The 14184-nt window shown below is 43.1% G+C and overlaps 1 protein-coding gene across 5 annotated transcripts in view; it reads left to right on the top strand.

The window, feature by feature from the left end:
- Positions 1–28: 28 nt before the first annotated feature.
- Positions 29–14184, top strand: part of arhgap9 (Rho GTPase activating protein 9) — a 44599-nt gene continuing 30443 nt past the window's right edge. For 4 of the 5 annotated variants that reach the window (XM_069677813.1, XM_069677815.1, XM_069677816.1 and 1 more), the window contains exons 1-2: positions 29–229; positions 10370–10445. The gene's annotated coding sequence lies outside the window, so the exon portion shown is untranslated. The remainder of the gene's footprint in view (positions 230–10369; positions 10446–14184) is intronic. The other variant, XM_069677814.1, reaches the window with a different exon arrangement.

Below are 14184 nucleotides of genomic sequence, written 5' to 3' on the forward strand. Positions count from 1 at the left end.
ACTTAAAGCGCCAGGAGGATGTATCACCATGGGCTACACCGGGCAACTTAATGCCCGTGTATGACTGTTCTGCAAAAGTGCTCGGCGGACTTCTTCTCTTGGCGTCCGACTCCTGAATTATGTGAAGTTTTATATATTTTTATTCTCCCCACGAGAAAAGACGCAACTCCTGCTTTCTGTCTGCACTTCACTCCAAAACCCAACTGAGCTGTCATCACGTCGCTGCAAGGTGAGTGATGTTTGCTCTCCCGAATGCAATCATGAGATTTCCGCTGAATTGTTTAGTCAGACAACTTATGTTCTGCTGTGAAATATGACATAGTTGCAGCAAACAATATATGCTTTATTAAGCGCTTCTGATATTCCCAGCATTTGTCTTTTATATACTGTGATATTATTGCAGCTAACTATGAACCATACAACCATATCATGAGATGTTTTTGAATTCATTAGATGAATGCATTGAATTATAATATTTATTTGTTTTAAAAAACACTATTTCCAAGTTGTGAGGTCACAGAGTACATGTTTACAAAATCTCTTAATCCTCATCATGACTAATGACTCCTTCAGTGAGGACAGAGGCAACTTTTATTAATAAGAATTAATCAGATTAAACACGTATTTTCCTATCTTAATGATATTTTTACTTAGTTATTACTATTCTGAACATCTATGGACGTTGTTTATGCTTTATTTTGAAAATACATTTGGGACAGATTCATGTTAAAGCTGACCTGAGCCTTGATTCAGTGAAAAAAACATGACAATACATTTTTAATGCTTCCATCTACCGTAAAGTTTTTTGAAAAAAGCTGTAGACCAATGCTGCCAGTCTAATATTTAGTAGCACAGGCCCAGCCTCCACAAATAGCTCATACACTTTGCAGTGACTAATATAGCAAGTGTGCTTCTTCCAAAACAACTTATTTTTCCCAATAATTGTGTCAAACTGCATTAAGCCTTTACTGTCACATCGTCTCAGGCTCAGCTGGGACGCTGCACAAGAGCCACAGCTTACTGTAGACACAACATGCTCAAAAACCTTAACCTCCAAACATTTATTGTGAAAGAACACTTTTCACCATTTACAGTTTCCTGTTCATCCACATCCCAGATATGTAGTATTTATATACACTTGGACATCTTATATGCTTGATTTGATATGTTCCCTTTTTATACTTCTTATACATTCTTACACATTTCTGCACTACAGAGGAGCTGCTGACTTATAACCCTATTTTATGTCATCTTTACTTCCAGTTCATTAAATGTTACACTGATAAGAATCACTCACTCTCAGTACTTTTCATATGACACACTTCTCTTCATGCGGAAATGGTTGCATATTACGGTGAGCGAGTTGTAGCCCTCTCATGCCTCTTCACAGAAGTTGCATGGACGGGTTAACCACAGGGTGTGATGGAAACAGTTTGACTGACGCGTTGCATTTTTGCTGTTTTATAATCTTTCTTAAGTCCATGCAAAGAAGGAGATTTGCTCCCCTTTTCGCCAGCTTGTGACGACACTGGCTTGGAAGATTATTCTCCAGTTGCAACATTGCTGATTAAAAGTGCCCTGTACCATGTGCAGCATTAGCAGAGAGGGGTTAGCAGCTCGCCCTAATTGCTAGTGTGCTTTACTGGCTGCAGTTGTGGATGTAGTGTCAAAGACTGATTGAGAGACTGACATGTTTCACATACTGGTTTGTTACTTGTCAGATTATTCTACCTCTTTAGTATTTGTCTGTGGTTTATGTGAGATGTGTGTCTGTTTGCTGTGGAGCAAAGATATACAGTAGCAGATCACAAAGGTCAGCAAACCTCATGTGACTTTTCTTATTTGTACTGTACACACCAGGTAACAGCCACACCACACATGGTCCTTCAACAGTCTGAGACAGACAGACAGACAGACGGACATTTGTTTTACTTTCATGTGTAATGTTGTTCAGGTGAAGATACTGTGGCTACCTTGTCATCACTTTAAACTTCCTCTCAATTATACTAGGTCTTATTTGGTTTCTCACCCTTTCTAACCAATGACCTCATTTCCAGGTGACATAAAAAGACAGTGTCAAGGGAGAGCTTCAATTAGGTGCGCTTTAATTTTGATTGTATAAAAATCAGTGTGTACTCTTGTCTGCTTTGGTACAGCTAGAAGAGACTAATGCAGTTTAACAGAACATTGTTGATATAACGTTGTGATCATCCGGTAGCTGCAGTTTTTAGTGTTCTTGAATTGTATTGGGTTAAACGGAGAGACTTTAATGCCACTGTGTTTGTATCTTAGAGTAAAGACTGCACTACAGTGTCCTGAGCTGCATGGGGTTCATCATTTCTCAGCCAATGCACCCTTTGAGGTGAATCTTATAGTATAAAGCAACATTAATAAAGTAAGATAGAGTTGTTGTCCAGTGTATGGTTCATAGTTAAATGATACCGTTACATTATGCAGGTGGATTCTGGCTGTTTATACTCCAGTAAGATCATGCCACCTATATACTGCATAAGTACTGAGAGCAACTGTACAGTTCATAGCTCCACCCACATTTACATCTGTGCTGTTTAATCCAGTTTAATCCTGCTTTTGCTTGTAGTGTCAGAGGTACGGCCGACAAACATGATCCCACAAACTGAGAAGATGTTAAAAATAGATTTGTAAATAGTCTATATATTAGCACGACAAACCCTTCATACCCATCCTGTTTTATACAGTGTGCCCTCATTTAAAGTAAGAAGAAAGTTTGTATAAGAGCTGAAATAATTCGTCTGTTATGATGAGTCCATCTGGAAACATAGGTGGCTACTAGCTTAAAGTCGAGGTGAAATGAAAAATGTCATTTTAATCCTTTTAGATCACATCCCCGGTAATATCGTGCATCTGTTTGACAACATAGGCCAATAAAAATACAGGAAATCCATTTCTTCGTATTCTTATATCAAAATCTGATCATTTTTTCTTCTGGTAAAACTAAATTTCACGCGTGCGTACGTAAGTCAGCACCAAACAATTTCAACCAATCAATCTGCAACATTTAGCCGCAGAGCACCAAGAATGCTCGGTCAGTTAGCTAGCTACTGCGCTGTGGAGAACGTCTGTCTCCGCCCACTTCTCAGCGATCGAATCAAATCCCTCTAATATTGTCTATATTGTAAACTTGATTTATGTGTTTTTTGGACTCTTGTTCAGAAAAAAAAGGTGTGTTTTGTCCTCCTAGTGGGCCGATGTGACTCGTGACCTTACCCTAAACCTAAAGCAATAATTGTAATGAAGATATGCACTAGCTGCAGCTGAGAAAAAGAAGTGGAAGGAAAGTAGTTCTTAGAAAAACAATTGCTCCACATACTTGAATCAAGAGACCTGAAGGCATCATGGGTAAACACGGACACATCCTAACCCCTCATTATCGTAATAGTCCTTGTGTAATGGTCCTTTATTGAACAAATATCCCTGTAACCCTGTGAAGGCATCAAAGCAGCGTGCCTCCTCTCTGCTCTGTTTGCCCTGGGAGGTTTAGCTGCTCCTCCTTGTGCCCCAGCAGGATCGTGCTCACTTCAGCTGCACACGGCTGAAAGTGGGTCTTTGACTCGCCTGATAGCTTTTGACAGCTCACTCTCATCCCCGGTGGATCAATGGAGCTCAGCGCGCTTCATTAGAAACATCAATGTACCGCACATTCCCACAGGCTCAGCAACAACCCGAGAGCTCGCTCCGAGAGGGAAGGTTTATTTTGTTATTCTCCAAAGAGCGTTCCTGACTTCTCCGTGAGACTTTTTATTTTCTCCAACTGAAGAAAACTGCAGGATTACAGAGCCAGAGTTTGTTTCTGATTGACTCTGTGCACCAGTATGAACAAGGATGGTCAAACATCGGCTTCCTTCCATGTTAATACAATCTGATCACTTTTATTTAGACTCATGTCAAATAAAAAAACTCATTCTCTGAACGCTCCATATCAACTTTAACTGCTGCTGACAGAAATCAATACATTTCAGAAATGTGATAATTTTAGACGTTCTTTAAGTCATAACGTAGAATAAATGTGATTGAATAACTCTCTACAGAGACCTTCGAACGCCAAGGAGAACAACTACCATCAGTTGATTTGGAGTAAATAATGTTTTTGATAAAAAAGCTTTTGAGAAGAAATGGCTGCGTTGAGTCCATTCACCTCTCAAGTGTTCCAACTTGTCATGAGAGCATATTTGTGTCTGGTCCATCCATCCATCATCCACACCAGGGGTGGGCAACCCTGCTCCTGGAGGGCCACCTTCCTGCATGTTTTAGGTTTCTCCGCACTCTGACACACCTGATTTGAATGATCTGCTCGTTATCAACCAACTGAAGCGTCTCAGAGGATTGCTAACGAGCGAAACATTCGAATCAGGTGTGTTAGAGTGCGGAGAAACCTGATAGATATATGGTAGAACCATTAGACCATTAGAATAGAACCATTCATGCTCACATTCAGACCCTAACGAGCATGTCTTTGTGGGAGGAAGCCGGAGTACCCGGAGGAACCCACGCATGCATGGGGAGAACATGCAGACTTCACACAGAGAGGCCCACTACGTCTGAACTGGGACTCGAACCAGGAACCGTCTAGCACCGTGCAGCCCTGTTTGATTAAAATCTTCTTTTTTAAAGACCATTAATAAGACAAAGAAGAAGTTTAAGCTTTGGGGAATAATAATTATTTTTTGTAACAATAATAATTCTTGCCAGTTGCTGCCCCATCCCTGTGCTTATAAAGAGAATGTTTGAAAGTTAAATCAAGTCCGTTTAATGTCGGAAATGTATGATTGAACTGAGATCAAAGGTGACAGGTATCTGTTGTTGTATTTCTCATACATGAGCAGAGCTGCTGAAACTACAAGCACATTTCTCTTGCTGAAATAAGCTTATTATTGTGATTTAATTCAGAGTATACCAGCAGTGTGTTTTCCTCCTATAAAATGCAGAAGTTAATTAAAAATGTGGTGCTTGAATTAATTCTTTAAAGAGTTTAAAATGCCCCCGGAGCGTTCCCGCACTACTCTGCCTCGCTGGTCCGTCTGGTTGTTGTTTTTATTCAAATGTGTTGAACGAGAAGTTGAGCGTTATAGGAGCGAACTCTGTGAAGAAGTTTGCTACGTGTCGATGCAGGCTGCAGGGTTCATTGTAAACACGAGTGTTGCGTCAGCACAAGCTTGAAATGATGGCATCACACATGTGAAATGTTGTTATGTGCAACAAGAAACACAAAGCGCGCACATACTGGAGACACTGGAGAGGCGAGCTGCTCACAGAGGCTGCTGTCACCATGATAGTAGAGAGCCTGGGCCAATGGCCGCTTCACTGTCATCATCTGCTGTTTGATTGGCTCTCTGACAATTTACACAGCTAATCAGTGAATGAATCCTGCCCACCTTTTTAGTCACGCATGCACGCACGCACACACACCATAGGCGTGCAGTCATACACGCGTTCAGCCAGCCGCCACACTGGGAGACGCAGTGTGTGTTTCAGTGTCTCTCTGGTCTGATCATCAATAATGCACGGCTCGGGGAGGATGAAAGGCTGTTTTGGCTCTAGGCGTGCGTCTCATATGGAGAGAGAGACATCACAGAGTTCTAACTGTACACTTAAAGACAAAGTGATGCTCCTTCATGGTTTCAGGATGAATGTTTAAATTAGTCACGTGATCTCAGGAACGTTTGTTTGTCAGGAGGTCATGGACGTCTTTTTTTTTAGTTTTTAAAAGAGTTGTCTTTTCAATAATGACAGATGTAGAATAATAATACAAGAAGAAATGAAATAACATAGTGCCATCTTTCCTTATCTGTTGATTACACACTAGGGGAATCACAGGCTAACTGCTGATACGATACGTGGCCCATAATCACGATAACATCACGATACAGCGACTCTGTTCACATCACCCTTATTCATGTGCCACTGCGAGGAGTCAGGAAGTTTACGGTCAAAATATTTTTGTAAATTAAAATATATTTGGTGCCAGCCCATCGATTATTGTATTGCACAAATCAGGACGACGATATTCTGCTACATCGATAGTTTGTCCTGGCCGTTCCAGATGGTGACTGTCCTCCATATTGTCCTGCATCCAGACTAGAGTTGTTCTGATACCGATACCACTATTGTTATCGGCCTCCGATACTGCCTGAAATGAAGTGTTGGGTTATAAATCAAGAATGCCAGTCAGTGCCGCAGTGCGATGTAACCATCAGCCCCAAATAATCCACAGGTTTCAGGTGAATTATGGCGTGACAAACAACAGCAGAGTTTTGCTGGCGAATCGTCTCATTTCTATCAGAAGTAGCAGCATGTCAACGGTCGGTGTTTTCTCCACCAATGTTCAGCATGTTTTTCTGATCTCACTGGCATTAGAGGCACACTCAGTATCGATCAATATTCAAGTCAAAGTATCGGTGGTATTGGAGCATCTCTAATACAGACGCCATATTGATTTGTGTATCCATACATAATGATCACATCCACTCATCTTGACCAAACAGTGTCACACAGTAAAACAGGAAGTAAAAGTTAGAATATTAAACACAGCAGTGTTTAAACGTTAGAAGAGAAACGCTTATATTAGTGTTGGCACCTTAATTCTCTTGGTAAGTAAGTAAGCAAAGCAGGCCACATTTCATGGACCTGCAGAGCTGCACTGATTCATTGATGAAGGAGGATCTGACATCTGAGTCTGAAATAAGGATTGAAGGAAGGAGTGTGTTGTATGCTGTAAATATTACAAATCCCTCTGAGACGCAGATGTTAGCTCGGGCTCTGTAGAGAAACTCAGACTTGTCTTTGGGTGTAGCTGCTTTCACACCAAACTTGTTGACTGTTTATTTCTAGAAGTAAAAGATCTCGAGTCATCAAAGTTTCAGCTTTCACTTTGTGATCATTAAATCTGTTTCAGGTGTGCTTTAGTCAGTCTCGTCTTGTAACTCATGCTTTGGTTAAGCATTGATTTTTAGGAAAAATTTCAAGGCACTTCTGTGCTTCTTCTAAGAATTACTGCTGTGCTACAACTCCCCTTACCTATAATGTATGATGTGGATCCATGATGCAACGCTCTACCTCACACAGCCTTACCTGACTGCAAGCTGGGGCTCAAAATCTTGCTGAGAAGAAAAAGCACCAGACGCTTGCTTGCATGAGAAACCAAAGAGATCGTGCACAGGAAGTGTGTCACTTTGAAGCTGTACCAGCAGCTTCATGTGAAGTCAGAGCTTCAACACATTGTTCATTTTTATTAATAAGTACGTTTTATTGTGTTGTATCGTATTTCATCATTCTGTACCGGATCATACCGTACCACATCGTACCGTATCGCTCTGCACTGTTCTGTACCGTATCATATCATATCATATCATATCATATCATATCATATCATATCATATCATATCGTGTCGCGTTGTATCGTGTCGTGTTGTATCGTGTCGTGTCGTGTCGCGTTGTACCGAACCGTACCGTTCTTCGGGGGTGATTTAAAGTCACAGTTCTCACCATGTGGAGTAACTTGTTCTTTTTGCTAATTTTCCCGCCCACCCTTTCATTATAGACATTCATATGTAAATATAGTACAGCCTCTGTGCATAAGTGTGTGTGTGTGTGTGTGTGTGCGCGTGTGTGTGTGTTTGTATGGGAGTGCATGAAAACCCTTTGATGTTCCTCATTCACTCCTCTCTCCCATGTCTCATCGCTCTTTGAAGACCATGTAGCCTTGATTATTAAAGGCGCCCTCATCGACTTCAAACGTATGGAATGAATATGGATACGATATGACACCAAAGTTTCCACCAACAACACCCTTCAGTCTACGATCATCCCACGGTGTGGGCCCTGAAATCTTTAACATCTCAATCCTGTCGTTTAGAGGCTAAAGACGGAGCTTACATGAACATTGCAACTTCCTCTCTCTTTATTCATAAAGCTTGTTGTACTCTGGCATCATCTCATGTCTCCTCTGTATCCTTCCCCAGCCTGCTAGATGCTTTCTAAACATCCTCTGCGTGTTTCATCCCCCTACCATATCATTTATTACATGGTGATTTGCATTCATCATCTCTCTCTCTCACCCTGCCCTCCAGCGACAGGAGTGTTTTCAAGGGTGTCATGATATCTTTAGCAGCAGGTGGTTTGCATGCATGACTTGTTCCATGAACCACATATTGTTTATACTTTACACGACTGCTTTTTCCAAAGCACACCATGTTTTTATTCCTCCCTCGGATCTCATTGTGCCCTTGAACACATCATGAGAGAGTCCTTCCCACGAAAAGAGAACGGTTTTTCTTATCGTCACTTCACTTGATATTTGACCGTCACTGTGCTCTACATGTGCAGAGCTTTTTCATGAAATCATCAGAGACGTACATTTTTTATCATGTCGACTTTCAATGACTGTCACGGTGATGCTCCAAATTTAGGGTGAGTCTGTCCCCTCCCCGTGATTCACTGGACGTTGTCAGCTCAGATTTGTCGGCGCCGAGTTTGATAAACAGACTGAATGAGTAACAGATCCAATAAAGACCTAACCACCGTCACATCTTCACTGGTTACTAACCCTGTCTCCGGCGTGTTTGTGACGTCAGACGGTGACGGTGAAAAGAGACCGACAGGAGGATACTTCACTGGCAATGGGAAAAGAGACAATCGGTTTATCAGTGGGTCTTCCTTGGTCTGAAAAACCTGAGTCAACATGATACATTTGGTGGGTTTCTCCTATTAGCTACTGTGAATGTCAATCAATATCAGCGACAAGTCCCTCCCGAGCTTCCTGCTTTTAAATGAAAAGCGTAAATACGTGGAATCAAGTAGCATTTAGCTAGTCCTGTCATAAACTGCTGAGGAGCCAAAGATTCTACGTGCTAATCTGAAAGGCGGGGGTGTGATTCAGATTCAGTACAGTTGAGTTAATATCTCCCCGCCGGCTGCTGGCCGCCCGTTCTGTGTGCGCACTAAAAAACAAGTGGTGTTCGTTCACAGCTTTGCCTCTGCGACGAGAAAGGAACAAAACACGAACAGCAACGGGTCACGTTTGTGCGCTGACCCTGTCACTCTGCCGGCTGCTCGCACACAAAGAACGGAGCTACATCATGATAGCAAAAACTTCAGCTAACTTATCCTCGTCAGCAGACTCTCCGCCATATTGCTTGTTATTTTAGTTATTTTAGTTGTTAGCGTTTTTCCATGGCAATGCAAATCCATGAATGTAGGGGGCGGAGCTTCTAAAGCAGTCCTGGAGTGAGTGGTGTGTTTGTATCTCTATCAGAAAGCTTTGTCAGAAGGTCCTACGCACCGATAACTGAGTTTGTGACACATCGTATGTTCACACTGGTTCACATAAGAAGGCACAGCTGTAGTGTAAGACAAACAGTTTGATGATGATGTAACCAAACCTTATTGTGAAAGTCTTCTCAGACATTAATCATTATTGTGATGGTGAGTATGTTTATGTATATGAAACATGTGATGTGGGATTTGGAGGCTTCAGATAACTAAATGTTCCCTGATGGATTATCAGTCTGACGCCAGATATAAATGGATCTTTGTACCAAAATTTGTAGCCAGACATGAAATCCATTTCTGGGAGTTGTGAGGTTAAATATAAAAATTGATATGCACTCTGGATAATGTTTGACTAAAACATGCAAAACCACCAGGAGGGCCTTTAATCTCTGAAAGTCTTTAATCCAGTGGCCTGTTGATCTCACTGACATGTAACATCTATCACATGAAGCGTTTCATATTCAAACTAACCCAGGTATCTCCTCTTCAAATCCTGACATGATTCTGCTCCACTGCTAGCATCCATTCGGTGCCTGTGCTAACTGTGTGGTGATGTCTGATGACCAGCCGGCTCTGTGTATGGATCAATAGCTTGATCGATGTACTGGGCTGCTGGTTGTTTGGTCAGCAGCACACACGTCCTCTCTCTCTCTCTCTCTCTCTCTCTCAGTCTCTCTCTCTCTCAGTCTCTCTCTCAGTCTCTCTCTCTCTCTCTGTTTCTCACTCTCCTCATGTTCCTCTCTCTAAAGTTCAAACACGGTTTATTTGCATGGATCGTGATAGCGGACTGACACTCGCTCCGACTCTGTCACTCTGTTTTTATCTCTCAGGCAAAATGCTGCTCTGTGAGCGAAGGTCAGCAGGGGTTCAGGGAGTGGAGGCGGGATCATTTCACTGCATAGGATTAACTGTGTGTGTGTGTGTGTGTGTGTGTGTGTGTGTGGGGAGCTGCTAGCTTTTCTGACCCACCTTTCACTAACCCCAGAAAGAAAGAACTCATGAGAGTTGTTTTAATGCATTTTAATATTTTTATCATATTGTGGGTTTTTTGTTTTGTTTAAAGCTCGCGGTTCGGTTGCACGCTTGGACGTGACTGCAGAGTGAGCAGGTGACCACGCTGACGTAGAAACGGCCTCACGGTTAGTTGCACTCGTTCTCTCTCTCCTCTCTCTCCTCTCTCTCTCTCTCTTTCCTCTCTCTGTCTCTTGCATGCATGCACAAATGTTTACTCTCCATTTCTTCGGCTCAGTCTGGCTTGCATGCTCGCACACTCTGAGCTGCAGAGAAAGCACCAAAGCAAAAAGCAGGAAAATAACACGTAGCACCTTCTCTCTCCGTTTTTCTCCTCTGTGTTTTTCATCTCTCCGTTTGTGTTGGTGATCTGACAGCGTGTCCTCAGCCCCCTGGCACACACTATCCTTGTGGTGGCAGGGAGCCTGTGTCTGTCTCTGACACCATATGGGCCTCTCTGTATGTTTGGGTTCGTGACGCCAGTGCCCTCTGCACCGCCATCTGACCTGCAAATGGAAACACAGTCTGGCCTCATTTTCCTTTGACATCCAGATTTGTAACGATGAAAATGTCTTTTTGTTTTGTATATTGTGTTAAAGTAACCGTCTCTTTTTCCAGTGTGAATTAATAAAAGCACTATACCTAAAACCTTGAGTCACACAGGGATAAAGGCAGACCCTTTCTGTGACTTATCCACTCTGAGCTTTTACCCTCAGGGTCCGTCATCAAAGTGCCTAAACTCTGAATAATGCAGCTAAGGACTTTAACCCTGCTGAGAGCCTGATTTGCACATGATACTTTAAAGCCTTCTGTGTCTTTGTATGACATTTGCAAGTGAACTGATACCGTGTCTAACTCCAGCCCTCACTCTACGAATGTTAGGTTAGGTAAAGCCCCAAAGAAGCTGGGTGTCATCAATTTATTCCACGTGTTTTTTTGAGCAGTGAAACAGGAAAAGAAACACAGGTGTGCAGCAGTATCTGAACACCTCCTGTCTGTGCACAGAGACAGACTCGTGGACAGGCTGCATGAACAGGCACTGCTGTGTATGTTTCTTTAAACCATCTGTATGATGCAATTCTTTCCTGCCCATGTCAGCAGTAAATCACACATTACTGAAGCCATGCAGCAGGATTGTTTTAAGCCAAAACAACTTCTCTCTGCTGCACGGCTCAGCTTTGCAGAACGAAAGCTCCTCACGGAGCTGCACAGACAGAGAAAGAAGGCAACTCAGAGCCACTTACTGTGTTTAAGTGCTGGTGAATGCACCATTATAGACTCAACATTTACACCACGTAACATGCCTCAAGTCAGAAAAACAACTGGTAAGTTAGGGAGGATATGACCCAAAGTGTGGTTGAACCTTGATGCGTCTCTGCAGCTTCCTGTTTGCTTGTTCGTCTGTTACTTCTGACTAATGCCGCTGTCCCTCCTGAGTACAGCTGCTGATCTCAGAGGAGGCTTTTTAGCACCAGAAGCACCAAGATTAAAATCCTGGCTCAGCTCAATGACAGAATAATGTGTTTTCTCATTCTGTTGTTATTTTTTTCCCCCGTGGCGTTTGTTTAAAATGAGAGATTAGAGCAGATTACTCTCTATTGTCAGATCGCTCTGAGGTCTGTCTGCCATCACAACGATTGATTCAAGTACAGAACAATACCACAAACACAGCTGCAGTGCACTTTGTGTCTGACAAACACAGATACATGATACATACACAGATATACTCTACATAGCACTCACCAGATAGTCATATATATAAACATATATAATCATCCTGCGATCAGAATGTCACAATAAAGTCAGCTGAGTGTCGCATCAGTGAGTAGCAGAACTAAACAGTTCTTTTGTGCACACCAGAGGACCCAGCGGTTCACCAACACGAAACTTTCTGACATTTATTCAAACATTTTGAAGTGTTAGAGCCGAGCCGTACAGTCCGCTTCAGCAGGCTCACTTGTCACTCAGGAGAACAACCCAAATGTGTGACACAGGTGCCTAAAGGCAAGTTGTAGACAGAGGAATGATACGTCCTGCTCCCTATAGATGACAGTTTAATTCATGAGCATAAAACGCACTATCTCACAGGGTTTGCTGCTGCAGCCTCACGTGGTCTGGTATGTCCATACAGGTATGTAAAAAGTGAGCACCATGTATCTGTTGTGTTATGATTCTCTGACCACCAGGGGGCGTATGTTGGAGGCCAAGCTGCCACAGGTAACTGAAGTCCATCTAAGCACAGGTGCTGCTCATGAGCATGTCTGAGCTAGTTCGCTGACTTTGTGATACTTGACTTATTTTTTGTAACTTTCAAAGTTTCAGTCTTGCTTTAATTGCAAACCCAAACCACAAGTTTCACAGACATTAGTCAGAATTAAGTAACACACACTTTGTGACTTCTTTAGAGGACACGGCTGCCTTCTGCCTTTGTCCTACATATTGTCCCATATTTGCTACTTTTTAAGGTAACCAGGACACGCTTTGTTTAAACACTCTGGAAAAAAACAAGCAAGCACTAACAGTGTGATTTCAGTCGGTGCTAGCTGCTGCACTTTCTGACCCAAACAGCTGACATAACCGAAAGACACTTCACGGCATGCGTAGGAAAGCAGTGTCCTCTGGTCCCCACCGTGAACGGCACTTTGTCTTTTCCATAACATTGTATTTTCTCTCATTTGTTCTTCTACACACTGACCCAAACAGCTGTTGATGCGCAGGCATACAGGACCGACTGCAGAGTAAGACCTAGAGCCGAAGGAACTACACACAGCGCACACTTAAACTGACATGTTTGTTTATATGAAGGACTCTTTAAGTGGCTAAAGCACTTGTGCAGCTAGCTTAGCTTAGCTTCTGTGTAGGAACTCCTCTCCTAACAGGAGCCATGCTGACTGTGTTCTACTGTATGTAGTACACTTACTATTGATGAGGACCTCATACAACCCCTCTTCAGAAAAATCCAAACTATCCCTTTCTATCAGGCGTGTCTCCTAAGTTCTCCTCATGTGGAGTGGTGTTATTCTGCTGCGTTACATATTGATGATATGCTTTACAGTTAGCTTCCTGCCAGTGTTAGCTAGCTATAGCCCTTCAGGCAGGCCGTGTCTGCTCCATCATGTGCTGGTGCAGAGGGATTGTACTGTAAATCTGTGCAGCGGGGGGGGGGGTCACAGATTCATGTGCTTTAATAACAGTGGGATTATCAAGGTTCAGGCAGCTAACCCTGCCCTCGCTTACAGCGCCTTCACACGGCTCACCGCTCCATCCAGCTTCATCCTTTCCTCCAGCTCCACTTTCTCCACTTTTATTTTCCCATCTCCTCCTGAATTTCTGCTCTTTTACAAACATCTCAGGCATGAAGAGTCGACTTTTATGTAGTTTTATCCGTCTACAGTTTGTAATTCCTCTCCGATTAAACGCATGATGTCTGCATACATTTTCTGGGTTCTCTCTTGTTTACTGCCTCTCCTCTTGTCACCCACACTGATACGGGTTTGGTCTGACTGTGACTGTTGCTAGGTGCCGAGGGATGTTCCCCTGTCTGTCTGTCTGTCTGTCTGTGTGTGTGTGTGTGTGTGTGTGTGTGCGCGTGTGTGTGTGTGTGTGTGTGTGTGTGTGTGTCTGTGCGTGTGTGCGCGTGTGCGCGTGTGTGTGTGCGTGTGTGCGTGCGTGTGTGTGTGCGTGCGTGCGTGTGTGCGTGCGTGTGTGTGTGTGCGTGTGTGTGTGTGCGTGCGTGCGTGTGTGCGTGCGTGTGTGTGTGTGCGTGTGTGTGTGTGCGTGGGTGGGTGCATGCTCTGACGCTGTATCACTATGTGTCTGGCAGAAAGTTGGACGCTCTCTTATGTAAGCGGGTCTTGGCTGAGCAGG

The sequence above is a fragment of the Semicossyphus pulcher genome, unplaced genomic scaffold (genome assembly GCF_022749685.1).
Source record: "Semicossyphus pulcher isolate SPU_LCO1_2020_fin unplaced genomic scaffold, fSemPul1.0.p SCAF_3, whole genome shotgun sequence".
Classification (NCBI taxonomy): domain Eukaryota; kingdom Metazoa; phylum Chordata; class Actinopteri; order Labriformes; family Labridae; genus Semicossyphus; species Semicossyphus pulcher.